We start from the raw sequence: 27,429 nt of genomic DNA on the forward strand, positions 1-27,429 counted from the left end.
TGTTGAATACTTAATAAGGCCAGGCTTTGAGCCAGATTTAGAAGATAAAATGAGCCCCGCTCTTTTGTATCTTATAGTTTAGTGGGAAATACAGATTAGAAAACAAATCCAGGAGGAGACACTGGGATTAACATTTTGAAGGTTGGCTAGAAGAACACGTAGAAATGGAAAATACTGCAAAATGAAATATAACAAATTTTACTGAATATATTTCGGGTAATGAGTTTATTCTCTTTGAATGTTAGAGATTTACTACTCAAATTAATGAATAATACTAAAATATAGAAAACATTATTTTTTAAAGAACCAAGAAATATTTCAGCAATGAATGTAATGTCATAGCTTCTTCCACTGTGATCTTTAAACTAAATAGCCAAATGCTTAAATATTCTCATGTATTTGATGTTATTCTGATAAAACTGTAGTTAGTTGTATTCAAAACTAATGTTTCCAGGACGCTTGTCCCTAAATTGACAGTCTAATTTTCACTGAAAGTGTGACTGACAGTGAGGAAGCCCTACATTTTATTTTTAGTTCACTATTCATTTACTTTATTCTCTAGAAAAGTATGTGTATGTATATGTATGTGTGTATATATATGTTGTGTGTTACAAACATATATATAGAACTTACTCCATATCAAAAAATATGATATATTTTTCAAATGTTATTTGCACAGTATTGTGTAAATATCTTATTGTACAGCATTCTGCAGTATTTTGGAGTTTAGTTTTATAACTCCATAGCCAGTAGGACTTAGAGAGGCATAACCATGATTTCAAATTTATACTGTAAATGACAGAATGATTTATAAATACAGAGTTGATAAAAATGGGAGTTGCTTCATATGTAACATTGAGAATTTTACATCTCTGTTTTATTTTAAGGTCTTGTATGGTCCTGGGAACATAGTAAGCCCCATTTACACATTGCTAAATTTAGACGATGTTGCCATTAAAATGAATTACATATTTGAAATACAATAAAGATATGGATTAATTCCTCTTTCCTTAATATTTGTCAAATTGTATTAAAACAATGTTTGGTTAAATTATATTAATATATTATTTCCAGTATTTTTTCATGTGTTCACTCCATGTGTTGCAAATACCCCCAGGTTCAAATTAAAGTGTTGATCATTGCTTTAATAAAAATGCTAAAATTAAAAAGATTTCCAATCTATGTTGAATCCAATTAAGGTATAATTTTATTTACTAATTATTTTGATATGCATTAGCATCCTTAGATTTCTAAACCCATAGTACTGAAACAGTTAAGCTCTTATTTTTCATTCAATGCCTAGCTTCAAATTACTTACTTTACTGAGAATAATCACAAATAATACCTCGTAGATAAACTGTGTGGATTCCAGTTACCCTGTAACAAGATGAAGAATCCCTTGACTTTATCATCCTACTTCATAACTCAATCTTTAGGATATAAACTTTTTTCTGAAATTTGCAATGGGATTTTGATTCTTTGTTTAGGTGTGTTAAGAGGAGTCTAAATTGGATAGTAATGGCAGTTAATGTAGGATTTTCTTCATTAAAAATTGGGACTTCTGTTTATTCAGTGGTTAATGTAGATTTGAATTATGAGAGCCAGAATTTATGGTTTGTATGAAGAGTATGGTAGTATGGGATTAGGCAATGTGTTTGGTTTTCCTCAGGATGCAGAGCTTCCTGTCATACTGAGGGCCATATGTAGCTGTCGCCTAATCCTGTTTCTCAAGTTCCAACTCCAACTGTGAAAGTCTTCTGTGACATAATGTCCATTTCAGAGGACTGGATTTCTGGCTTAGTCTTAAAGAAAAGTGCTGAGGTACCCCATAGGTAGAAGCTCCATCGTCCACGGATTGGTGATGGTAGAACAGCAGCAGTAGGTAGAGGAAATTTGGTGACAGATGGAGGACACCAAGCTTCTCCTGCAGCTGTCAGCAGAAGATGGCAGGTTGCCTGCTTGGGGAGTCTTGAGCCATGGCCAGGATATTTTAGTTTATAAAATAACAAAAGACATTACATTTTTTTAGAGAAACAAATAAGCAGAAGCTATGCTGAATCCTGCTGGTTTTTTTTTTTTTTTTTTTTTTTTTTTTGTAGATTATTAGGTAAATTTCAGTGCATTCCACATGTGTCTTAATACTTCTTGTGGAGAGAGTTCAGATTTGGGATGAAACTGATACAAAATACATTATGGAACACAAGAGACATTAACCACACTCAACTGTCAAATGAGTCAAATCTAAATAGTCTAATTTTCCTATAAATACCCAGGTCCAAGGATGGGTTATTTATTAGCCAATATGGGCATTGTGTATTAGGAAAAAAAAGGTTGAACTCTCACTCTTTGTAACTATACATGTCTTAATGACAAAATACATGAAATTAACTTTCTGATTTAAAAGACAATTTTACATTTCTGTTTTATCTTTAGCACCTGTGTAGGTATGGGGGCATAGTCAGCTCAGTTTAAACACTGCTACATTTAGTTGATATTGTTATTTAAATTAATTACAGGTTTGAAATACAATAAAGGCATGGATTAATTCCCCTTCCCTTAATATTGGCCAAATTATATTAAAACAAATGTTTGGTTAAACTATATTAAACCACTATTTTCAGTATTTCTTATGTGTTCCATCCATGATGTGCACTATCCTAAAATGAAATGGTGCCTGTCAATCCAGCACTTTGAGAGGCCAAGGTAGGAAGGAGTTTATCAGTTGAGCCCAGGAGTTTGAGACCAACATGGACAACACAGTGACACTTTGTCTTTAAATAATGTTTAAATTAGCCAGGCATGGTAGTGTGTACCTGCAGTCCCAGCTACTCAAGAGGCTGAAGTGGGAGCATCACTTGAGGAATTCGAGGCTGCAGTGAGCTATGATCATGCCACTACACTCCAGAGTGGGAAACAGGGCAAGACTCCATCTCAAAAAATAAAAATAAATAAATAAATGGGAACTAATTTACCTTATGCTAAGTCCTTATTTAAAAAAAAAATCTGTATAGATAATCCAAGACTCTTTAATAGAAATACATTTTTGAGCCAAATAATGTATATCAATAACCAATGAAGCGTTAATTATTAATGTGATTTTTTTTAAAGACAATTTGACTAAAACTTAACCAGGACCTTAGATTTCCATAGCAAATTGTTCCCTGATATGGACTGCTTAGAAGTACAGTAGAGAAAAAATTCTCTTGCAGATCCAAGATAGATTGGGACTGTTAAAACGTCATAAAACTTTGCAAATGTCCTGAAAAGTTAGGAAAATGAAACCTAAAAGAGCACCCATTTCAGGATATCACATGGATTTTCATTTAGCCATTTTTTTTCTTTTAGTATTTAAATGGGTAGTAAGGAACATAGTAGGTTGTAAGGTGACAATTTAAATGGTGAAAACTTTGAACACTAGATGCCAAATCCCCATAGGTCCCACTCCATCTGGTCAGAAATGAAAATGGGGTAGTATGTTTATAATATTATCTTGAAATTATAGTGTTTCATATTTTCAGAGAGCAACCCTATGTAAACCATACAATACCGCTGTGCGATAAGCAAGTGTTATTATCTTTTTGCTGAGGAAAAAGATGTTCCACAGATGTTAAATGACTTGTCAGAAGCCACAGTGCATTACAACAGCCAAGCAAGGATTGGGCCATGAAGGCCTTCGATTTTCAGGAATATGCTTAGAATCTACCGGAAATTGAATCAAGACAGTAGCTGGCAACTATAATATCCTCCTCTTAGTGTTCACATTTAAAGACAGCTTTAAAAGAAGATTTCTATTAGGCAATAATACTGAGAAGTAAAGAAAAGTAGAAAGAGTGGGAAAATGGCCCTGCAATATATAAAGGACCCCAGGAACACTTGGACAGAACATCACAGCCTGTTATAAAATGTAATACAACAATTTCTTTGTATTTATCTATTGCTAAGTAACAAATAATGTCAAAACTTATTAGCTTAAAACAATTGACTTATTATCACTTCCAGCTTCTGCATGGTAGGAATTTAGGATGGACCAGGCTGGGCAGTTTTGGGTCAGGTTCTCATGTGCAATTGCAATCACATGGTGACTGGCGCTAGAGCTAATAATGGCTAGGCAGGCATTTCTCTCCCTTAATGTGGTCACGGGACCTCTCTATGCGAACTTTCCAGATGAACTATTTGGCCTGTTAGCCTCAGGGTAGTCATAACGCTTATACAACTGGCTCAAGGCTTCAAACAGAGTGTTCCAGCAAGCAAGGCATAATTTGCATTGCTTTTTCTAACTGTTATCAGAAAGCACGCAGTGTAACTTCTGCTGCATTCTACTGGTTACAAGTGAGTCATGTCACACCCTGCTCATTCAAATGCAGTACATATATAAGGATTTTGGGGAACAATATCAAGGTTCCATTATATATTAACTTGCACAATGAAAGCTATGCCACAGCCATATTTATATAATAAAATCCACTATAACATCTCACAGAAACAATTACAGAAATGATTGAGGAAGACATTTCATGGGTACAAAATACATATGTCGAATTGACAATGGCAGATATGTAATTGCAGGATCCTGCTCTGAAGAAAGCCTAGGAGGATAGGAAGCTTATACAACTGCCCTAAGGTGACTGGGATACTAATTCCTTTGTAAAGATGACAGTTCAAAGTAGCTCGTAGTGTAGGAAACAGGGCACAAGTTGAAAGTTGTAGGAAATGGAGCTTTGGTTCAATCTTGATATTGAGGGTATTTAGTAGGCATTAAAAGATGTTTGAAACGCAGAAATGTTAAAGGATGGCCAAAATAAACCCCTTCTCCTTTTGAAAGTGATTGAATGTATATTTTAGGGGTATTCTACCAAATGTGAATTTCTGAATATAATCTGCTATCCACTAGAGTTTCCGTGGTCTCTGCAACTTTACCTTATATGGGAAAATTCAAATGACTAGTTCTCCCATACCTAAAAATTATCAGTTATTAAAGAACCGTGTAAACTGTTATAACAATGTCCAGCAATAAGTAACCACAAAGAGAGTGTTAATGATTATTTTTTATATCATCATCATCACAATAATCATAATCACTCTTCAGAGTCTTCATTGATCCTTCAGTTGTAATATAGGTTTTCCCATTGTGTGCACCTGGCGTCTTCCGAATGTTGGCATTTGTGAGAATTGTTTGTTTTTCTCTTCTGCTACAAAAGAATCTTTATAACATTAAGGAGAATATCTGCCTTGTTTTACATTTTATTCCTAATGAATATTGAAGACTTTTCTTGTATTCTGTTCCTTAAAGCATATCATATCATTCTTTAAAATAATATTAAGAATTATAGGAAATGTATATAGGTTTATATAGTTTTCCTTACTAATAAGAGGAACATAGCATATATATGTGTGTGTGTGTATGTGTGTATATATATACACACATATATATCTAGATATCACACATATTCTATCATAATTCATTAGACTTTTGTCTTATGTCCTTTCCTCTTATGTCTAAAACAATTTAGGTAATCTTTTTTGCTGTTATAAAAATAGAAATCTAAATACCAAACTGTTTATATATATATATGTATAAATATCTGAGTTCAGGTTGCACACAGTTGCAAAGAACAACTCTCTGGAGAAATGATCTTGATAAATGTATTTATGAAGCATCTCACCTGATGTTGGTAAAATATGAATGTCCAATGTTTTAGTTATCTGAGATTTAGGTAAGATTTTATATGACTACTATAATGGCTTAAATAACCTTTTGGTTTTTCAGGTCATAAAAACATATTCTGTCCCTGCAAATATAAATTATACAAATTTACCGTGATTTTGTGGGACAACAATCTTTTCAGGTCACTCCACTGATAATTACAACTAATTAAAATGTGCCAAAGAAAGGATAGAAATTTATCACTGCTCATTAAACCTGTAAAGACTGTGTTAATTAGATGTCAGGCTCTGTAACTCACATCAATGTTTGCTGCCAGTCTAATTTTAGAGAAAAAGGAAAGTGAACTTTGGAATATTCTGGCTGGGATTTTAAAATCGTTTTAAAAACATGTATCTTTGGAGAGACAACAAATTTGCAGCTTTCTTATAGATATACTCATCATCAATCACTGGCCTAAACAAATGACATACATTAGCATAATATTTGTTGACCTTTAACTGATTTATGTCTACAGTAAGCCTGTAAGACATTTGCAACATTTGCAAAAATTTTAAGAGTCTATATATTTTAAACACCTTATCTTTTTTAAAAATCAAGCAAAAATATTGTTCAAGGTCATTGTATTCAGAAAAATAAGTATTTTAATTGAAGAAAAATGTTTTTTCTTCACACAAGATACTACATATATACATATATTCATATATACTATATATACACTCATAAAATGTATATTCTAGTATTAAATTCTGCTGTAAAAAGCATGCTTTGTATGAATAATAAAGAAATACTTGAGAAAATTAGAGTGAAGTTGCAGGAGACTCTGATGTGGTTATGGACAACAAGGCTAGTAGTATAATAATGAGCAAAGTATAAAAATGACTCATTTTCTTTATCTAAAAAGCAGGTGTAAGGAGTGAACCATCGTGTGCAGGATATATAAGAATCCTAGAGCCATAGATGTGTCAGGATTCAGGCAGAAAGCACTGTGAGTCTTTAAATTATTGGTTAAGTATTTCATGTATCTGACTTTTTAGACTTAGATATCTCACATATTCTATCATAATTCCTTGATCTTTTTGTCTTGTGTCTTTTCCTTTCATGTCTCAAACAATTCAAGTACTCTTTTTTTGCTGTTATATAAATATAAATATGAAGACCAAACTTTATATATTGCTGTATTTCAAACACGACCAGTTTTTGTACAATTTATACGGTCATGCTCCAAGGTCACCAGAAGGCCTGAGATCATCTAAGTATGAACGTATGAACTTACATATTTGCAGAATATTTCTGTAACTCAACGTGGCTGTCGGAGCTGAAATTCATAACTTATCTTATGTTTAGCATGATTTTGATCAATTTGGATGATGTAGGTTATAGACCTAGCCAGCAAACATGGAAAGAGGGCAGTCAATCATTCAGAATTTGTTGAGATTTTTATCATGATATCTTTATCATTGTTCAAAATGATGGCTTTAGTTCAGTTGATTTTTTTCACATAATAATAATCCTCTTAAAAAATGTCTTGAGTGTATATTATGAACAAAGAATTAATTAATTTTGTTTTGTTTTAAAACCTGTTATCCTTTGAAATGATATTTTCTCGAAGATGAACAAAAGACAAAGGAGGTGTTAAACTGAGAGCTGCAGGACTCTTTCCCTAAGCTATTAAATTCCAGCAGCAGGACATCATTAATTATCTCAATTTTTCATTATTTTAGTAGCATAGCCATGTTTTCTTATTTTCTTTAGTCTTTAGGTTTCTAATCTGATTTTGGTTTTTGATCTCTACCTCTCCACTTAACCGTTCTTATAGAGACCTCAGTGACTTTTCCGCTGACACAATCAGTGGACCATCGAATAATCACAACCTTTATGTTACTCTACCTGAGAATATTATTTAATGAAGGCAAAAATTCTGATATGTAGTATGATGTATCACATTGAGTTACATAGGTTGAACCATACTTGCATCTCTGGGATGAATCCTACTTGATCATGATGAATAATCTTTTTTTTTTTTTTTTTTTTTTTTTTTGAGACGGAGTCTCGCTCTGCCGCCCAGGCTGGAGTGCAGTGGCCAGATCTCAGCTCACTGCAAGCTCCGCCTCCCGGGTTCACGCCATTCTCCTGCCTCAGCCTCCCGAGTAGCTGGGACTACAGGCGCCCGCCACCTCGCCCGGCTAGTTTTTTGTATTTTTTAGTAGAGACGGGGTTTCACCGTGTCAGCCAGGATGGTCTCGATCTCCTGACCTCGTGATCCGCCCGCCTCGGCCTCCCAAAGTGCTGGGATTACAGGCTTGAGCCACCGCGCCCGGCCGATGAATAATCTTTTTAATGTGTTGTTGAATTCAGTTCGCTAGTATGTTCTGGAGAAGTTTTATAACCTTGCTCATCAGAGATATTGGCCTGTAGTTTTCTTTTTGTTGTTGCTGTAGGTTTTTGTCTGGTTTTGGTGTCAGGGTGATGTTGGCTTCAAAGGATTACTTTGGAAGTACTCCTTCCTCCTCCATGTTTGGATAGTTTCAGTAGGTTTATTATTGATTCTTTAAATTTGGGGTCAAATTCATCAGTGATAACATTAGGTCCTTGACTTAACTTCAAAGGAATACTTTTTGTCACTACTTCTGTCTCGTTATTTTGGATTTCTTCATGGTTCAACCGTGGCAAGTTGTATGTGTCTAGGAATTTATACATTTTTTCTAGGTTTTCCAGTTTATTCACATATAGTTGCTTATCATAGCCTCTAAAGACATCAAGGGTGATGTCCAGAATGGTATTTCCTAGGTTTTATTCTAGAATTTTTATAGGTTTAGGTTTTACATTTTAGTTTTTAATCCATCTTGAGTTAATTTTTGGTTTTCTTAATCCTTTTTATGAATTTTTGAGTCTCAATTTTGTTCACCATGGCTCTGGTTTTGGTTATTTCTTTTCTTCTGCTATTTTCGGGCTTCCTTTGTTGTTGTTTTTCTACTTCCTTCAAGTATGATGTTAGATTGTTTATTTGAGATCTTTCTAACTTATTGATGTAGGTGTTTAGTGCTTTAAGTTTCCTCTTTACACTGTTTTGTCTGTTTCCCAGAAATTTTGATATTTCTCTGTTTTCATTTATTTTGAGGAATTTTTAAATTTCTGCCTAAATTTCATCTTTTACCCAAATATCATTCAGGAGTAAATTGTTTAATTTTTATGTAATTTTGTGCTTTTGAGATATCTTTTCTGTAATCATTTCTATTTCTATTCCACTGTAGTCTGAAAATATGATTGGTATGACTTTGATTTCGGTGAATTTATTAAGACTTGCTTTATGGGCAAGCATTTGGTCAATCTTAAGAGTATATTCTGTGTGCAAATGTGAAGAATATATATTCTATGTATGATGAGTGGTAGATTCTGTGGTTGTCTACTAGGTCCAATTGGTTAAGTGTCAGATTTAAGCCCCAGATTTATTTGTTAGTTGTCTGCCATGATCTGTCAAACACTGTCAGTGGGGTGTTAAAGTTCTTCACTATTAATTTGTGGCTATATAAGTCTTTTTGTAGGTCTGGAAGTATTTGTTTTATTATATCCATGTGCTCCAACGTTGACTGCATTACGAATTTAGAATAGTTGAGTCATCTTGTTGGATTGAATCTTTTATTATTATGTAGTATCCGTCTTTTGTTTTTTTAATGTTGTTGGCTTAAGTTTTATTTTATCTGATTTAAGAATAGAGCCTCTGCTCTTTTTGTTTTCTTTTTGAATGATCCATCTTTCTTCAACTCTTTACTTTTAGTCTATTAATGTCATCACATGTGAGAAAAATCTCTTGAAGGCAGCAGACAATGGGTCTTGTTTTTAATCCAACTTACTACTTACTCTGTCTTTCAAGTGGTTTTTTTAGACCCTTTTCATCCAAAGTTAATATTGATATTTGAAATTTTGATTCTATCATGAAGTTATTAACTGGTTGTTTTGTAGTTATTTTATAGTTTCTTTAAAGGGTCTGTGTGCTATGTACTTAGGTGTGGTTTTGTGGCAGCCAATGTTGTTATTTCATCTATGTGTTTAGAATTCCCTTAAGGATCTCTTGTAAGGCTGGTCTAGTAATGAATTCCATTAGCAATTGGTTATCAGAAATATTTTATTTATCCATTGCTCAGGAAGCTTAGTTTTTCTCGTGTATGAAATTCTTCATTGGAGTTCATTTTCGTTAAAAATGTTGAAAATACGGCCCCAGTCTCTTCTGGGTTGAGAATTTGTCCTGAGAAGTCCGCTGTTAGCCTAATGGGTGCCCTTTGTATGCTGTTTGACCTTTTTCTCTAGCTGTCTTCAATATGTTTTTCTTTAGCATTTATCTGAGATAATCTGGTATGTATACACCTTGGTGATTGTTAGGCAGGCCTTTGGATTTCTTGTATCCTGATATGTACCTCTCTAGCAAAATTAAGGGAATGATCTTAAATTTTTCCCTGAAATGTTTTCCAGGTTATTTACTATTTCTCCTTCTCTGTCAGGAATGCCAGTAGTTCACAGGTTTTGACACTTTGCATCAGCCCGAAGAATATTACTAAGATTCTTTGTTCATTAAAAAAAAATCTGTATTTTTGTTTGGCTAGATGAGTTTGAAAACCCTGAAATTCTTTTTTTCATTTGGTTTAGTATATTGGGTTTTTTGTAGTTTTCTATTGTATTTGAAATTACTTGTGAGTTTTTTGGTTCCAATAGCTCTGACTGATTTCTTTTTAAGATATTTGCCTCTTCATTTCATGGATTGCTTTACAGGTTTCCTTGTGTTGATTTTCAACCTTATCTTGGAGTTCATTGAGTTTCTCTGCAATCTGTGCTTTGAATTCTCTATCTGTCATTTCTCTGGTTCCTTTTTTTGGTTAGAGATGATTGCTGAAGAGCTAGAGTTAGCCTTTGATGATGACTCAGCATTTATATTTTTAGTGACAGAATTATTGTGCTGGTTCCTTCTCATTTGCTAAGTGAGGGTTGTGTTAGGTAGTGTCTTTTCATTTTGCTTCTATATTCGTATGCACTTCTGTCAGCAAGTTTTGTGTTAGGTTGTGCAATTTGACCTATAGACTAGTAGATGATGTTTACAAGTATAAGCCATCTATTACACAAGCAGGTGAATATGTGCCTGACGTTTGTTTACTGTGAGGCACTCTCTGTTGTTTCAGGTGAAGAGTTGGACAGTGGAGTGCCTGTTGTTCTGAGCTACTTGTTTCATGCGGGTGGCAGGACACAGCTGGGCAGTGCTGGAAGCCCCTGGCTTGCCCACAAATATTCCAGTGATGAGTGTAGGCACCAGCCTTGATGAGAGTTGCTGGGAGAAGCTCCTGGTGAAATGCGTTGAGTTGTCTGCGGTAGTGCAGTGAGAACGCTGTATCTGCTCCCTGTCCTAGGTAGGCAGGAATCTAATCTGTTTTCCTCCAAGACCCCTGGTCCAGGATTCTTCACTCCTAATTCACTGTAATCTATCTCCAGACTGCAATATGGTTGAGGGTCACAGGAAATGCCAGTTTTGCGACTCTCTGTGGGTGTGGTTTTAGTGCATAACCTTGTCAGTCAAGCTAATACAGATAGCTTTAAGGCTCACCTGTTCTCTTATGTGGCAGTAACTGTTGTTTTTTCAAAAGGGATGACTCCACCTTTGGGCTTGTGCATGTGGGTATTGGTCATGGTGGTGTAGGATAGTTGGGATAGCCTCACCTCAGGCCCTGAGGGAATTGGTCAGGTGCCAGGAGATTCAGAAAGAGGCAGGTAGTTTCTGAGTTCCCAGGTTTATAAATACACCACTGTGCATTTATGCTGAGTGCACATGCTGAGTCCTAAATAGGCTGGAATAGGGTCAGATTAAACCAAAGTTCAGGTGCTGGCTATGGTGAGGGGATCAGTCTGGTCACTGGATAAGCAGCCAAACTCTCAGACAGGGGAAAGCAGAACAGTTAGGTGGTAGGACCCCCAGGGAACATCACAGGCCTATGGGCACTGGGTTTTCAAAAATATTCTGGGCCAAAGCTGAAATGTTTGGGAGGGAGCTGGGTGACTGTGCTGTGTGCTTTTCACTGGAGAAAGCAGTACATTTCACCGGGGGTAATGAAGACTGGTGGCTGTGGGGTGCATTGCATGCTTGTACTTCTCTCCCACCAAAACAATGGTGAACTTCATTGCTGAGAACATGCAAAGATACCAAATATTGTATGTTATCTCTGGGAATTTTGTGGCAGAGGAATACAGAGCTGTGACCCATCACAATGATTTCCACTGTGCTGGAAATCCAAACCAGTTAGCCTTGTGTGGCTCAGAGCAACCGAGGTGGAGGGTCACATGGTCTACCTTCACTGTAGTTCCTAGGGGAATGTAGAGCTGGGCCCATCCGTAGAGTTCAGGCAGCAATGGGTCACTATGTTGGAAGCTCAAAGTAGCTGGCCTTGCCTGTCCCAGAGCAGTGTGGGTTGGGGGGTCATGTGGTCTACTCTCGGAGCAGTGCAGATGTGTGCCCACCTGCAGGATTTAGGTGGGTGTGGGTTGCTGTGCAGCAAGCTCAAGCTCAGTTGAGCCTAAGCTTGGAGGGGCTGGAGAAGTGAGTCAGACTGACCGCTCCTCAGACTGCAACTGTGGCCTCTATCAGGGCCATGGCAGCTGGCACTGGGCTGCATAGGCATATCAGGCTTGCTGGGCTCCACATGGGCCTGAGCAGTACCTTTTTAAAAACTCCAGAAGGTTCTCTGAGTCAGTCTAGAGGTCTGTGGGGCTCAAGAGGGTTCTTCTCTCTTTCCCATGCTCAGATTTGCTAAAGTCTTCATGGAAAATGTGGATCCCCAGTGGCTTTCATTCACTCACCCTTTCCCCATGTTAGGGTGCTTCTCTCAGCTCCAAGCCAGTGCCAGGTGGGCAGCTGTGTGGCTTTGCTCCTCTCTGTTCTCTGTGGATCCTCTTACTTCTTTGATGAATACTGATGTGGTCTCCAAGATGGGCAACTTGAAGAGCCACTATTTTCTCAACACTTTGTTTCCTCTCCATGATAGTGGTGCACTATAGCTACATCTGATCAGCCATCTTGAACCCAACTTCTTAACTTTATTATATACCTTGAGGTAGTCTTATTTGGGTTTAATCTGCCTGGTATACTTTGTCCTTGTTGTACGTGGATATTAATGTCTTTTTCTAGTTTTGGAAAGCTCTCTGTTATTATTTCTTTGAATAAATTTTCTACCCTGATCTATCTCTATTGGGGGAACCATCCCCAATATTTAAACATACATTGTTTCTATTTTCCATAAGTGTCCTCACTGATAAATAAAGAGAGACAGCACAAAGAGAGGAATTTTACAGCTGGGTCGCCAGGGTGACATCACCTATTAGTGGGACTGTGATGCCTACTTGAGTCTCAGACCAGCAAGTTTTTATTAAGGGTTTCAAAAGGGGAGGGGGTGTAAGAACAGGGAGTAGGTACAAAGATCACATGTTTCAAAGGGCAAAAAATAGAACCACTAATAAGAGTCTAAAAAAGATCACAAACTTCTGAGGGAACAGGACAAAGGGCAAAAGCAGAACCACTGATAAGAGTTCAACAAAGATCACAGGGCAAAGGGCAAAATCAGAACCACTGATAAGTGTCTATGTTCAGCGGTGCATGTATTGTCTTGATAAACATCTTAAACAACAGAAAACAGGGTTCAAGAGCAGAGAACCAGTCTGACCACAAATTTAACAAGGTGGAGTTTTTCCTCACCCTAATAAGCCTGAGGGTACTGAAGGAGACCAGGGCGTATCTCAGTCCTTATCTCAACCACATAAGACAGACATTCCCAGAGCCGCTGTTTATAGACCTCCCCCCCAGGAATGAATTCCTTTTCCAGGGTATTAATATTAATATTCCTTGCTAGGAAAAGAATTTACTGATATCTTTCCTACTTGCACGTCCATTTACAGGCTCTCTGCAAAAAGAAAATATGGCTCTTTTTACCTGACTCCATAGGCAGTCAGACCTTGTGGTTGTCTTCTCTTGTTCCCTAAAATTTGCTATTATTCTGTTCTTTTTCAAGGTGCACTGATTTCATATTGTTCAAACACACATGTTTTGCAATCAATTTGTACAGTTAACACAATTATCACAGTGGTCCTGAGGTGACGTACATCCTCAGCTTACGAACATAACAGGATTAAGAGATTAAAGTAAAGACAGGCATAAGAAACTGTAAAAGTATTATTTGAGAACTGATAAATGTCCATATTAAGATGAAATCTTCACAAAAAGTTGCTCTGCTGTGGTTCCAGCCAGTCCCTCCATTTGGGGTCCCTGACTTCCCGCAACATATCTGTATCTCTCTTCCTGCAGCCTCTTTAAGGCAAGTAACTTTTAGATTTGCCCTTTTGAGGCTATTTTGTAGATCTTTCGGACATGTTTAATCCTTTGTAATTTTTTTTCTTTTTTTGGTCTTCTCTAACTGAATATTGTCACACAGCCTGTCTTTGAGCTCATTAATTCTTTCTTCTGTTTGATCAATTCTGCTGTTGAAAGACTTTCATGCATTTTATTTTCATTTTCCCAGTTGAACATTTTGACTCCCAGAATTGCTGCTTGATTTTAAAAACTATTTTAGTCTCTTTGTTAAATTTCTCTGATGAAATTCTGAAATTCTTCTCTGCAATATGTTGAAATTCATTGAACTTGCTCAAGACAGTTATTTTGAACTTTTTATCTGAGTGGTCACATATTTCCATCATTCCAGGACTGGTCACTGGTGCCTTATTTAGTGCATTGGTGAGGTAATGTTTTACTGATATACTTGATTCTTGTGAACATTTGTCAATGTCTGGTATTGAAGAGTTGGGTATTTATTGAATCTTCACAGTCTTAGCTTCTTTGTACTTGTCCTCTTTGAGAAGCCTTTCCAAGAATTCAAAGGGAATTGAGTGTTGTGACCTAAGCCTTTGCAGCTGTTCCAGCACTAGAGACCTTCCTTAGCCCAGGAACACTGCAACTCCCACAGACCCCCTAAGTGCACAGCCTTAGTGGACTTGAGGACCATAAAGGCAAATTATCTGAGTTACCAGGCAAAGTCTCTCATTGTTTTCTCTCTTTTTCCCTCAATCAGAAGGAATGTTTCCTCACTGGGCTGCTTGGAGTCAGAGAAAGGGTGTTCTGGGCCCTCCTGTGGCCGCCATGACTGCAACTGCACAATGTTGCACCTAAACCTTGCAGGCCAGCACAGAACTGGGGCTCACCCAGTGCCTGTGGCCACTATTGTCTGGCTGCTGCTAATATTCATACAAGGCTCAGGGCCACTTGAGGTAGTGGGTGGTAAATCCTGTTGGGACTGTATTTGTCCTATCAGGGTGGCAGGTTCCCTTCTGGCCCAGAGTGGTTTTAAAAAAAATTGTCCAAGAGCAAACTCCTGGAACTGGGGGTTTCAGGAATCTCTCTGGTGCTTTATTATACTGTGGTTGAGCTCATACCCAAGATGCAAGACAAAGTCCTCTGTGCTCTTCCCTCTCCTTTCCCCAAGTGGGAGGAGTTTCTCCCTGAGTTGTATGGCCTGGATTTGGAAGAGGGGTAATGCAGAAACTTTTTGACCAGCACAGCTGATGTCACACTGGGTCACACCTCACATCTCCTGCCTCTGAGACCATTGCAACATCAGGAATTTTACAAGGGCTTCAGTCTTTGTGGCCTGACTGCCACTCAAATTCATTCTGGGTTCCAGCCCAATGTAGTCATTTGGTGATTGAAGCAAGGACTGGAGTTTCTTCTGCTTGGGTGGAGGATTTACCTCTGGCCTCCAGCTGGTGTAAATGCTCATTCCATAGATGCTGGTAGAAATCTGCCCTCTGCTGTGTTCTGCTGTGAGAGCTCTGAGTTCCAATGCGAAGTCCCACACTCACTTTGCTCTTCCTCCCACAAGTACACAGCTTCTCTCTCTCTACATGGCACTGCCTGGGGTTGAGGGAGGGATGATGTATATTGTGCAAAGCTCTCTAAGCTCTCTTTCCTACCCTCTTCAATGTCTCTTTCCTTGATACTATGTTACAATCATATACTGTGATTGCTCAGCTGATTTTTTTTTTTTTTTTTTTTTGGAGTCTTATGAAGGTTCTTTCTTGTGTGGATCCTTGTTCAATTTGGTATTCCTGTGGTGCAATGATCACTAGAGGGTTCTATTTGGCCATCGTGCTTTGCCTCCTCCAAGAAACCACTAGAAATAAGTTTGTTGTTGTTTTTTGTTTTGTTTTGTTTTGTTTGGGACAGAGTTTTGCTCTGTCACCCAGGCTGGAGTGCAGTGAGGCAATCTTGGTCCACTGCAACCTTGCCTCCCGGGTTCAAGCAATTGCCCCTGCCTCAACCTCCCGAGTAGCTGGGATTACAGGCATCTACCACCATACCCAGCACATTTTTGTATTTTTTAAGTAAAGATGGGGTTTAACCATCTTGGACAGGCTGGTCTTAAACTCCTGACCTCAGGTGACCCACTCGCCTCGGCCTCCTTAAGTGCTGGGATTACAGGCATGAGCCATTGCCCCCAATCAGAAATAAATTTTTAGGTACAACACCAAAGGCAGGATCAGTGAAGAAAATAATCAGTAAGTTAGATTCATTAAAATAAAAACTTCTGCTCTGTAAAAGATGTCATGGGAATGAGAAGACAAGCCACAGATTGGGAAAAAGTATTTTCAAAAGACACGTGATAAAGAAGTGTTATCCAAAATACAAAATATTCTTAAGCCTCAAAAATAAAAAACAAAAACAAAAACCTGATTAAAAAATGGGCCAAAGACCTTAACAGACACTCATATAAGTAAGAATATATACATATGTCAAATTGGCACATGAATAGATGCTCTTCATCTTATGTTATCAAGGACATGAAAATTAAACTAACGATGAGATACTTTGTCTGTTACACAGCTTTTGGATGGCCAAAATGTGCAACACTACCAACATCAAATGCTGATGGGAATGTGGAGCAACAGGAACTGCCACTCATTGCTAGGAAAAATGCAAAATGGTGCAGCTACATTGGAAGATAGTTTGGCAATTTCTTACGAAGTTAAACATACACTTATCTAATTGTCTAGCAATTGAACTCTTTGGTATTTACCTATGTGATGTGAGATGAAAACTTATGTTCACACAACAACCTACACACACATGATCATAAGAGTTTTGTTTATAATCCCTAATACTTGGAAACAACCAAGGTGTCCATTAGTAGATGAATAGGTAAGTTATGTTGCATCCATACTATGAAATAGTATTCAATGCTAGAAATAAATGAGCTGTCAAGCCACAAAAGATATGGAGGAAACTTAGGTGCATATTAGTAAATGATATAAGTCAATCTGAAAAGTCTTGATATGGTCCAGTTTTTTGTCTCTTTCTAATCCAATGTTGAAATGTAATCCTCAGTGTTGGAGGTGGGGCCTGGTGTGAGGTGATTGTATCATAGGGATGGATCCCTCATGTGTGGCTTAGTGCCATCCCCTTAGTGATGAGTGAGTTCTCACTCTGTATTCACATGAAATCTGGTTGTTTAAAAATGTGTGGCACCTCCCCTGCTTCTCTTGCTGCCATGCAACTCACCTGCTCCTTCTTCACCTTCCGCCATTATTGTAAGCTCCTTGAGGCCTGTCCAGAAGCAGATGCCAGCATCATACGTCTTATACAGCCTGAAAAATTGTAAGCCAAAAAAAACTCTTTTCTTTATAAACTCACCATTCTCAGGTATTCCTTTATAGCAACAACAACATCAAAAAGGACTAATATAAAGCTACATCCTGCAATTCCAATTATATGACATTCCAGAAAAGGCAAAATTATGGAGACAGTAAATAGTTCAGTGATTGCCTGAGGTTGGTAGTTGGATGAAGGGAAAGATGAATAGGCAGAACACAGATTACTTTTCAGGCACAAATATACTATGTATGATACTATAATGATGCATATAAGTTACTGTGCATGTGTTCAAATCCATAGAATTTACAGCAATAAGAGTGGATTCTAATGTAAAATTATGGATTTTGGGTGATTATGATGTGTCAATGTAGGTTCTTCAATTGTACAAGTGTACCAGTCTAATGAGGGATGTTGATAATGGGGAGGCTTTGCATATACAGGGCAGAAGGTACATTGGAATCTCTTTACCTTCCTCTTAATTTTCCTGTGAACCTTAAACTGCCCTAAAAAAGTCTTTGGTTAAAAAAACAATGTATGTGTATATTAGGCAGGTTCTGAGTATACCTATATTCGAGGTTTCCTCATCCATTAAAGGGGATAATAGATTAATTTAACCTTATAGGGATTAAATCTATTAATATGTATAGAGAGCTTAGAAGATTGTCTGCTGTCTGCACATGCTATCTACATGATAGTTACCATGATCATGGGGTGGCTACAGTTATGCTACATCACAAGATTATTATGTTTCTCCACTGTAAAGGAAACATTTCACTGGATAGAGGTATAAACAGGTATAGTAGACTATTCAAAACTGTTGAAATATAATCCAAGACAATTGCAGTAGGAGATTAAACTCAACTTCAACAAAACAAAAGGCAGGAAAGTTCTTTAAGTTTTATAAAAAGTTCCCTTGAACTTTGTTCCTGAAATTTCAGTTCCTTGAAATATTTATTTATTCATATATTCATTTTTTATTTTGATGAATACTTGGGTAACAGATCATGTTTGGTTACATGAGTAAGGTCTTTAGCAGTGATTTCTGAGATTTTGGTACACCCATCACTCAAGGAGTGTACACTGTATCCATTGTGTACTCTTTTATCCCTCACCCCCCACCCACTCTTTCCCCCAAGTCCCCAAAGTCCATTATATAATTCTTAAGCCTTTGCATCCTCATAGCTTAACTCCCACTTATGAGTGAGACCATACGATGTTTGGTTTTCCATTTCTGAGTTACTTCACCTAGAATCATGGTCTTCAATTCCGTAGAGGTGTCTACAAATGCCATTATTTTGTACCTTTGCATGACTGAGTAGTATTCCATGGTATATATGAATACCACAATTTCTTTATCCACTCATTGATTGATGGTTATTCAGGCTGGTTCTATATTTTTTCAACTGTGAATTATGCTGTTATAAACATGCATGTGCAAGTATCTTTTTGGATAATGACTTCTTTTCATCTTGGTAAATACCAGTGGTGGGATTACTGGATCAAGTGGTAATTGTACTTATAGATCTTTAAGGATTCTCCACACTGTTTACCATAGTGGTTGTACTAGTTTACATTCCCATCAACAGTTTAAAAGTGTTCCCTTTTCACCATATCCACACCAACATATATTATTTTTTTGATTGTATGACTATGGCCATTCTTGCAGAGTAAGGTGCTATTGCATTGTGGGTTTAATTTGCATTTCCTGATAATTAGTGTTATTTAGTATTTTTTCATTTTTTTGGCCCTTTTTATACCTTGTTTTGAGAATTGTCTATGCATGTCCTCAGCCCACTGTTAGACAGGATTGTTTGTTTTTTTCCTGCTGATTTGTCTGAATTCCTTGCAGATTCTGGGTATTTGTCCTTTGTTGGATGTATACATTGCAAAGATTTCCTTCCACTTTGTGGGTTGTTTGCTTACTCTGGTGATTACTGTTTTTGCTGTGAAGAAGATTTTTAGTTTAATTAAGTCCCATCTATTTGTCTTTGTTTTTATTGCATTTGCTTTTGGGTTCTTGATCATGAAGTCTTTGCCTAAGCCAATGTCTAAAAGAGTTTTCCAATGCTATCTTCTGGGATTTATATGGTTTCAGGTCTTAGATTTAAGTCTTTGATACATCTTGAGTTGATTTTTGTATACCTTGAGAGATGACAATCCAGTTTCATTCTTTTACATGTGGTTTGCCAATTATCCCAGCAGCATTTGTTGAATCAGGTGTCCTTTCCCCTCTTTACGTTTTTGTTTGTTTTGTTGAATATCTGTTGGCTGTAAGTTTTTGGCTTTATTTCTGGGTTCTCTATTCTTTTCCATTGATCTGTATGCCTATTTTTACTAGTACCATGCTGCTTGGGTGGCCATAGCCTTATAGTATAGTCTGAAGTTAGTTAATGGGATGCCTTCATATTTGTTCTTTTTGCTTAATCTTGCTTTGTGTATGCAAGCTCTTTTTTTTTTTTTTTGGTTCCATATTAATTTTAGGATTTTTTTTTCTGGTTCTGTGAAGAATCATGGTGGTATTTTGATTAGAATTGCATGGGATTTGTAGATTGTTTTTGGCAGTATGGTCCTTTTCACAATATTGATTCTACCCATCCATAAGCATGGATTGTGTATACCTTTGTTTGTGTCATCTATGATTTCTTTCAGCAGTGTTTTGTAGTTTTCTTGTAGAGGTATTTTACCTCCCAATTTAGGTATATTCCTAGTTTATTTTTTCTTTTTGCAGCTATTGTAAAAATGATTGCATTCTTGATTTTATTCTGAGCTTGGCTGATGTTGGTGTATAGCAGAGTTACTGATTTGTGTACATTGATTTTGTACTATCCTGGTTTTGGTGTTAGGGTGATACTAGCTTCATAGAATGATTTAGAGAGAACTGGATTGGTATCAATTCTTGTTTGAATGCCTGATATAATTCAGCTGTGAATTCATCAGGTCCTGGACTTCTTTTCTTGGTAACTTTTTAATTACTATTTCAATTGTGTTGCTTGTTATTGGTCTGTTCAGAGTATATTTTCAGGAATTTATCCATCTCCTCTAGATTTTCTAGTTTATAGTAGCCTTGAATGATCTTTTGTATTTCTGCGGTATCAGTTGTATTAATCACATCACCCATTTTATTTCTAATTGACCTTATTTGGATCCTCCCTCTTCTTTTATTGGTTAATCTTGCTAACGGTCTATCAATTTTATTTATCTTTTTCAATAACCAGCTTTTTGTTCTATTTATCTTTTGTTTTTCTTTTGTTTGTTTCTATTTTATTTAGTTCTGCTTTAATCTTCATTGAATTTGTTTTCGTCTGCTGGGTTTGGGTTTGGTATGTTCTTGTTTCTCTAGTTCCTTTAAGTGTGACCTTAGACTTTTTTATGTAGGCATTTAACGTTATGAGCTTTTCTTTTAGCACTACTTTTGCTGTATCCCAGAGGTTTTAATAGGTTGTGTTACATATCACTCAGTTCAAATAATGTTTTAATTCCCATCTTGATTTTGTTTTGATCCAACAATCGTTCAGGAGTGGGTTATCTAATTTTCATGTATTTGCCTGGTTTTGATGGTTTCTTTTGGAGTTGATTTCCAATTTATTTCATTGTGGTCAGAGAGAATACTTGATATAATTTCTGTTTCCTTAAATTTGTTGAGATTTGTTTTGTGGCCTATCATATGGTCTATCTTGGAAAATGTTCCACTGCTAATAAACAGAATGTATAGAATATTCTGTAAATATCTGTTAAGTCCAGTTTTTTCTAGGGTATAGATAAGTCCATTGTTTCTTTGCTGACTTCTATCTTGATGACCTGTCCAATTTTGTCAGTGGAGTATTGAAGACCCCGGCTGTTATTGTGTTGCTCTCCATCTCGTTTCTTAGGTCTAACAGTAATTGTTTTATAAATTTGGAAGCTCCAGTGTTAGGTGCATATATATTTAGGATTGTGATATTTTCCATTGGACTAGTCCTTTTATTATCACATTATGTCCCCCTTTGTCTTTTCTAACTGCTGTTGCCTTAAAGTTTCTTTTGTCTGATATAAGAATAGCTACTCCTGCTTGCTTTTGGTGTCCATTTGCATAGAATATCTTTTTCCACACCTTTGCCTTAAGTTTGATGAGTCCTTATGTGTCAGTTGAGTCTCTTGAAGACAGCAGATACTTGGTTGGCGAATTCTTACCCATTTTGCCATTCTGTATCTTTTAAGTGGAACATTTAGGTCATTTACATGTAATGCTAATATTGAGATGTGAGGTACTATTCTATGCATAGTGCTTTATGTTGCTTGAATACCTTGGTTTTTTATTGTGTTATCTTCTTATAGGTCCTGTTAGATTTGTGCTTTAAAGAGGTTCTATTTTGGTGTATTGCAAGGATTTGTTTCAAGATTTAGAGCTCCTTTTAGCACCTCTTGTAGTGCTTTCTTGGTAGTGGCAATTCTCTCAGCATTTGTTTGTCTGAAAAAGGAGTATATATTTATTTATGAAGGTTAGTTTTTCTGGATACAAAATTCTTGGCTGATAATTGTTTTGTTTAGGGAAGCTAAAGATAGTACCCTAATCCTTTCTAGCTTGTTGAGTTTCTGCTGAGAAATCTGCCATTAATGTGATATGTTTTCCTTGATAGGTTACCTGAACCTTGTGCCTCACAGCTTTTAAAATTCTTTTCTTCATTTTGGCTTTAGATAACCTGATGACTATGTACCCAGCAGTACTATTTTTGTGATAAATTTCCCAGGTATTCTTTGAGCTTCCTGTATAAAGATGTCTAGATCTCTAGCAAGGCTGGGGAAGTTTTCCTCTGTTATTCCCTCAAACATATTTTCCAAACTCTTAGATTTATCTTCTTTCCTGGGTACACCAATTATTCTTAGGTTTGGTCATTTAACATATTTCTAAACTTTTTGGAGGCTTTATTCATTTAATTCTTTTTTTCTTTATCTTTGTCAGACTTGTTTAATGTGAAAGCCTTGTCTTCGAGCTCTGAAGTTCTTTCTTCTACTTGTTTGATTCTATTGGTGAGACTTTCCAGTGTGTTTTGTAATTCTCTAAGTGTGTCCTTCAATTCTAGAAGTTGTGATTGTTTGTTATTTATGCTATTTCACTGGAGATTTTTCTATTCACATCCTGCGTCTTTTTTGTGTGTTTCTTTTTTTGTTTCTTTATGTTGTACTTCACCTTTATCTGGTGCCTCATTGATTAGCTTAATAATCGACCTTCTGAATTGTTTTCTGGCAACTTACAGCCATCTTCTTGGTTTGGATTCATTGGTGGTGAGCCATTGTGATCTTCTGGTGGTGTTAAATAACCTTGTTTTGTCATATTACTAGAATTATTTTTCTGGTTCCTGCTCATTTTGGTAGCCTATGTCAGAGAGAAAATCCAGGGATTAAGGGCTACTGCTCAGATTCTTTTGTCCCACATGGTGCTCCCTTGATGTGGTGCTCTCCCCCTTGCTTTAGGAATGGGGCTTCCTGAGAGTCGAACTGCAGTGATTGTTATTTCTCATCTGGATCTAGATACCAGGATCCTGACTGGTACTGGAGAGTGTCTGCAAAGAGTCCTGTAATGTGATGTGTCTTCAGGTCTCTCAGCTGTGGATACCAGCACCTGCCCTGGTGGAGGTAGTAGGAGAGTGAAGTGGACTCTGTGAGAATCCTTGGCTGTATTTTTGTTAAATGCATTTGTTTTATGTTGGCTGGCTTCCAGGCAGGAGGTATCACCTTCAATAGCACATCAATTGTGGTAGTAGAGGGAGGATCAGGCATTTTCCAGGGCCACAGAGCTCCCAAGAGATTATGTCCTTTGTCTTAGGCTACCAGGTAGGGTAGAGAAAGACCATCAGGCAGGGGCAAGGCTAGGCATTGTCTGAGCTCAGGCTCTCCTTGGACAGGGCTGTTGTGGCTTCTGTGGGGTAGGGTTGTGTTTCCCAGGCAAATGAAGTTGTGTTCACAGAGGACTATGTCTTCCTCTTCTGTGTCACATAGGTCTCCAGGGAAATGGGGGAAAGCTGGCAGCCACAGACCTCACCCAGCTCCTAAGTGACCCACAGCCCAAAAGTCTGGTCTCACTCCCACCGTGCTCCCTGAACAGCAGTGAGTTTATTTCCAGGTAGCTGGTGAGCTGCCCCAAGCTCTGAACTTGCCCCAGGTCGCAAGCCTCTCAGTTGAGAAAGCAAACAGACTCACAGGTCCCAGTTCCTCTGTTGTCCCACAGAGCCTGCAGAGCAATCCACCTCCTTCAAAGGGTCTGTGCGTTCCTTCAGCTTTCCTGCTATGTTCCTGTTTTTGGAATAAAAGTTCACGATGTAAGTCTTCACATTCTGCTCTTTCTGGTTGAGTGGGTGCTGCAGGTTAGACCTGCCTCCTATCTGCCATTTATTTCCCGTATCTAAGGTTTTGGATTTTACTTTGAAGGGAAATGGGGAATAAATGAAGTATTTTAGATAAATGCGTCACATGCTCACATCCGTATCTTAGAGAGTGTGATGATGAATGAATTTTGTAGAGATAATACACAAGGTAGAAAGCCCAACTATGTCCACTAGATACCACAAAAGATGTTGGTGGTCTGGATTTGGGTAGGATCCAGTGAAGTAGACATACATGAAAAATGTTTTAAATCTGGAATGGATAGGATTTGCTAATTGTTTGCTTTCCTGGAAAGAGGGAATGAAAAGTGTTTGCTTAGAAGCAGTTATGAGCCTCTATTATCACTTATTCAGAAGGAAATCATGAGAGAAGAACTAATTTATGCCATATTGATTTTGAGGTGCTTATTAGACATTGTAATATTAATTATAAATGTCTGGGCCTCAGGGGACATACTGTGACTAGAAATATAAATTAAGAGAAAAAGTACATAGATGGACGATATATAAAGGGAGTGAGTGGGCTTACGGGTAGGCTCTAAAGCATATCAATATTTAAATGTTAAGAAAGTAACATTTATTGAAAAATATTCAGAAATGGCCCTTATGTATTTAGAAAAATGGAAGAATGCACTATAAAGACAAAGGAAGGGCGTAATCGACAATGTCAAAGACTGAGGACACTTAGAACACTTAGGGCAAGTTCTGTATTTAAAAAAATAAGAAAATTTATGGAGTAACATTAATTCAGTCATTTTGTGTTCTATAGACTCTGTATGTGGAGTTGCATTAACAGAGATCTATAAATACTAAGAAATCCTATTGAGCAGCTGGGGTTTTAAAAGCTGGTATCTTTTCCGTTGGAATGAAAATGCCTTCCTCAAATCATTAAATGGGCTATAATTATGGCTTTTATTCTAAGCTCTTTGTACAAAAAGCAAGCAATTGATTTCTTTGTAGCTACCTTAACGCTTTCCTGTATTTATATTTAAGTTAAGTTTAGGTGATTGAAGAAACACGATAAAGGAATTTCCCATTGTAAGAAAAAACAAATGGCAGAGATGAGAGATGTGAGGGATGTATATTTCAAAGATTATCTTACACAAGCATGTCACAGAACACACTGAATAAGAGTACATATAAATTTAAGTTCACAACTCATATAAATAAAATATGTTGCATTTCTATAGTTTACTTGTCACCCACATTTTTATTCTATTTCTTGTTCACAATAAACTCATTATTGAGAATGCCTCTTTCTAAGGGTTATGCAGACTGTCCTAAGACTCACTTCACACATAAGTGATAATTAAACCACTTTGTACTTTATTCGTCCATCAGTAAAAGTTATAAAGGTATCAGCAGATGTGGAAACTTTCCTGCAATCCCTGGCTAGTGCAAGCTACAGCCCTGATTCTTTAGAACTAATCTGCTTCTATGTGAGCTTACCCTCTGAAGTCTTGCCATTGCTAAGACTTATCCTTGGGTAGCAGAGTTTGTGTCATTTCAACTTTCTTTCTTTCCTTTTCTTTCTTTCTTTCTTTCTTTCTTTCTTTCTTTCTTTCTTTCTTTCTTTCTTTCTTTCTTTCTTTCTTTCCTTTGCTTTCTTTCTTTCTTTCTTTCTTTCTTTTGCTTTCTTTCTTTCTTTCTTTCTTTCTTTCTTTCTTTCTTTCTTTCTTTCTTTCTTTCTTTCTTCTTTCTTTCTTTCTTTCTTTTTTTTAGACAGAGTCTCACTCTGTCACCCACGCTGGAGTGCAGGGAATGATCTCAGCTCACTGCCACCTCCATTCTCCGGGTTCATGTGATTCTTATGCCTCAGCCTCCCAAGTAGTTGGGATTACAGGTGTGTGCCACCACACTTGGCTAATTTTTGTATTTTTTAGTAGAGACAGGGTTTCACCATGTTGAATAGGCTGATCTTGAACTCCTGACTTCAGGTGATCCACCAACTTCAGCCTTCCAAAAGTGCTGGAGTTTGGGTCACTTCAGCTAGAAGAACTTATGAGGTCTCTACTCTCATGTTTTTTTCTCTCTTTTCAAGTCAACTATGAAAAACACAACAATGGGCCTATACCTTGAAAACAGTCAGAAAAAGGTATAACACATAATTCAATAGGACACATTGTCCACATTATCTAACATTGGAATAGTAAGTTCTATCATAAACTTTATGCTGTTAAAGATTAAGCTCTCTAAAATGGGAATTTAAAAATTTAAATTTACTCTTTGCTTTTAACGAGTTGAAATCATACTTTGTATTCTTTGTTTCTTTCACAGATGAAGTAGTGACTATATGAATTGATACCATTGATACTGTAGGAGCTAAGAGCAATGCCTGGCCTATAGATAGCAAGAAAATGGACACATCAGTACTATACTTGCAAGGCACCTACTCTGCAACTAACTGGAATGAACTGGGAAGAGGATCCTGAGCCCAAGTAAGATAACTGCTCCAACTAGCACCTGGATTTCAGCATGGGCATGCCCTGAGCAGGAGATCTAGTTAACCTGTGCCTGCTCTTGACACATGGAAACTCTGAGTTACTAATTGTTTTGCTGTGGTAAGACCCTACATTTGTGGCAATTTGTTACATAGCAACATAAAACTAATACAGGTACTAAGAAAAGTTATTCCAATCAAGTACAAGTGGTGAAAAACAAAGTTTAATGTACTGTGTAATTTCTTTGGAAAATACAAATGAATTAATACAGAAAAGATGATAACATTGTCAAATAAATGAAGAGCATATCAGCACCAGTTAGGCTTAACCTTGTTTAAAAACATTTGTTTTTCTTTTTTTCTGGAACCAGTCCTGCTGACTGGCATCCTTGCATGATGTTTTGTACTCAGCAAGTCCATTCTATCCAGAGATCACTATAATGAAATTGCAGCATCAGTGCTTTCTAACAGGGCCACGCTTACAGTACAGGTGGGCAAACTACACACTCTAAATCTAATTTGTGTTTTCAATAAGAAAATGGAAATTTTTTTATTACTTTTAACATTATTCTGAGGATTCAGGGCTCATCATGCCGAACAGATGAATAAGCAGCCTCATTTATCTTAATTAAAGCTCCTCTTAATCAAGATACTGTCTGTCAGACAATATTTCTTGAAAGACACTTCTTTTTTTTTTTTTTTTTTTTTGAGACAGAGTCTCACTCTGCTGCTCAGGCTAGAGTGCAGTGGCCGGATCTCAGCTCACTGCAAGCTCCGCCTCCCGGGTTTACGCCATTCTCCTGCCTCAGCCTCCCGAGTAGCTGGGACTACAGGCGCCCGCCACGTCGCCCGGCTAGTTTTTTGTATTTTTTCAGTAGAGACGGGGTTTCACCGTGTTAGCCAGGATGGTCTCGATCTCCCGACCTCGTGATCCGCCCGTCTCGGCCTCCCAAAGTGCTGGGATTACAGGCTTGAGCCACCCCGCCCGGCCGAAAGACACTTCTTAGTCTCGTCTTCATAATATCAGTCACAGGGGAAGCACCATCAGGGGTACATATTTGAATACACAGGTGAAAACCAAAAGAAGAGTCAGCTCTAAAATCTTATATAATGAAGCCTTACTTCTTGAATAAAACATGATAACATAGTCACTTAATTCAAATATTTGGAGCCTGGTGTCTTAATTAATTTTTTTCAGAATCTGAAAAAGTGATTATACATATATAAAACATGTATATATGTGTGTATATATGTACATGGAAACATCATATTCATTTAATGTGTTATGATGGTATTT

The 27,429-nt window shown here is 37.1% G+C and overlaps 1 long non-coding RNA gene across 2 annotated transcripts; it reads left to right on the forward strand.

The window, feature by feature from the left end:
* LOC105466682 (uncharacterized) lies at positions 1-26,417 on the forward strand. 2 transcript variants are annotated; one of them, XR_011620484.1, is made up of 4 exons: positions 1-216; positions 6,567-6,650; positions 16,566-16,880; positions 25,970-26,417. It is a non-coding gene; the product is annotated as an uncharacterized lncRNA (long non-coding RNA). The 2 variants fall into 2 exon arrangements; XR_011620483.1 differs by having other exon boundaries at positions 6,570-6,650.
* The last annotated feature ends 1,012 nt before the right edge of the window (positions 26,418-27,429 follow it).

The sequence above is a fragment of the Macaca nemestrina genome, chromosome 3, assembly GCF_043159975.1.
Source record: "Macaca nemestrina isolate mMacNem1 chromosome 3, mMacNem.hap1, whole genome shotgun sequence".
NCBI lineage: Eukaryota > Metazoa > Chordata > Mammalia > Primates > Cercopithecidae > Macaca > Macaca nemestrina.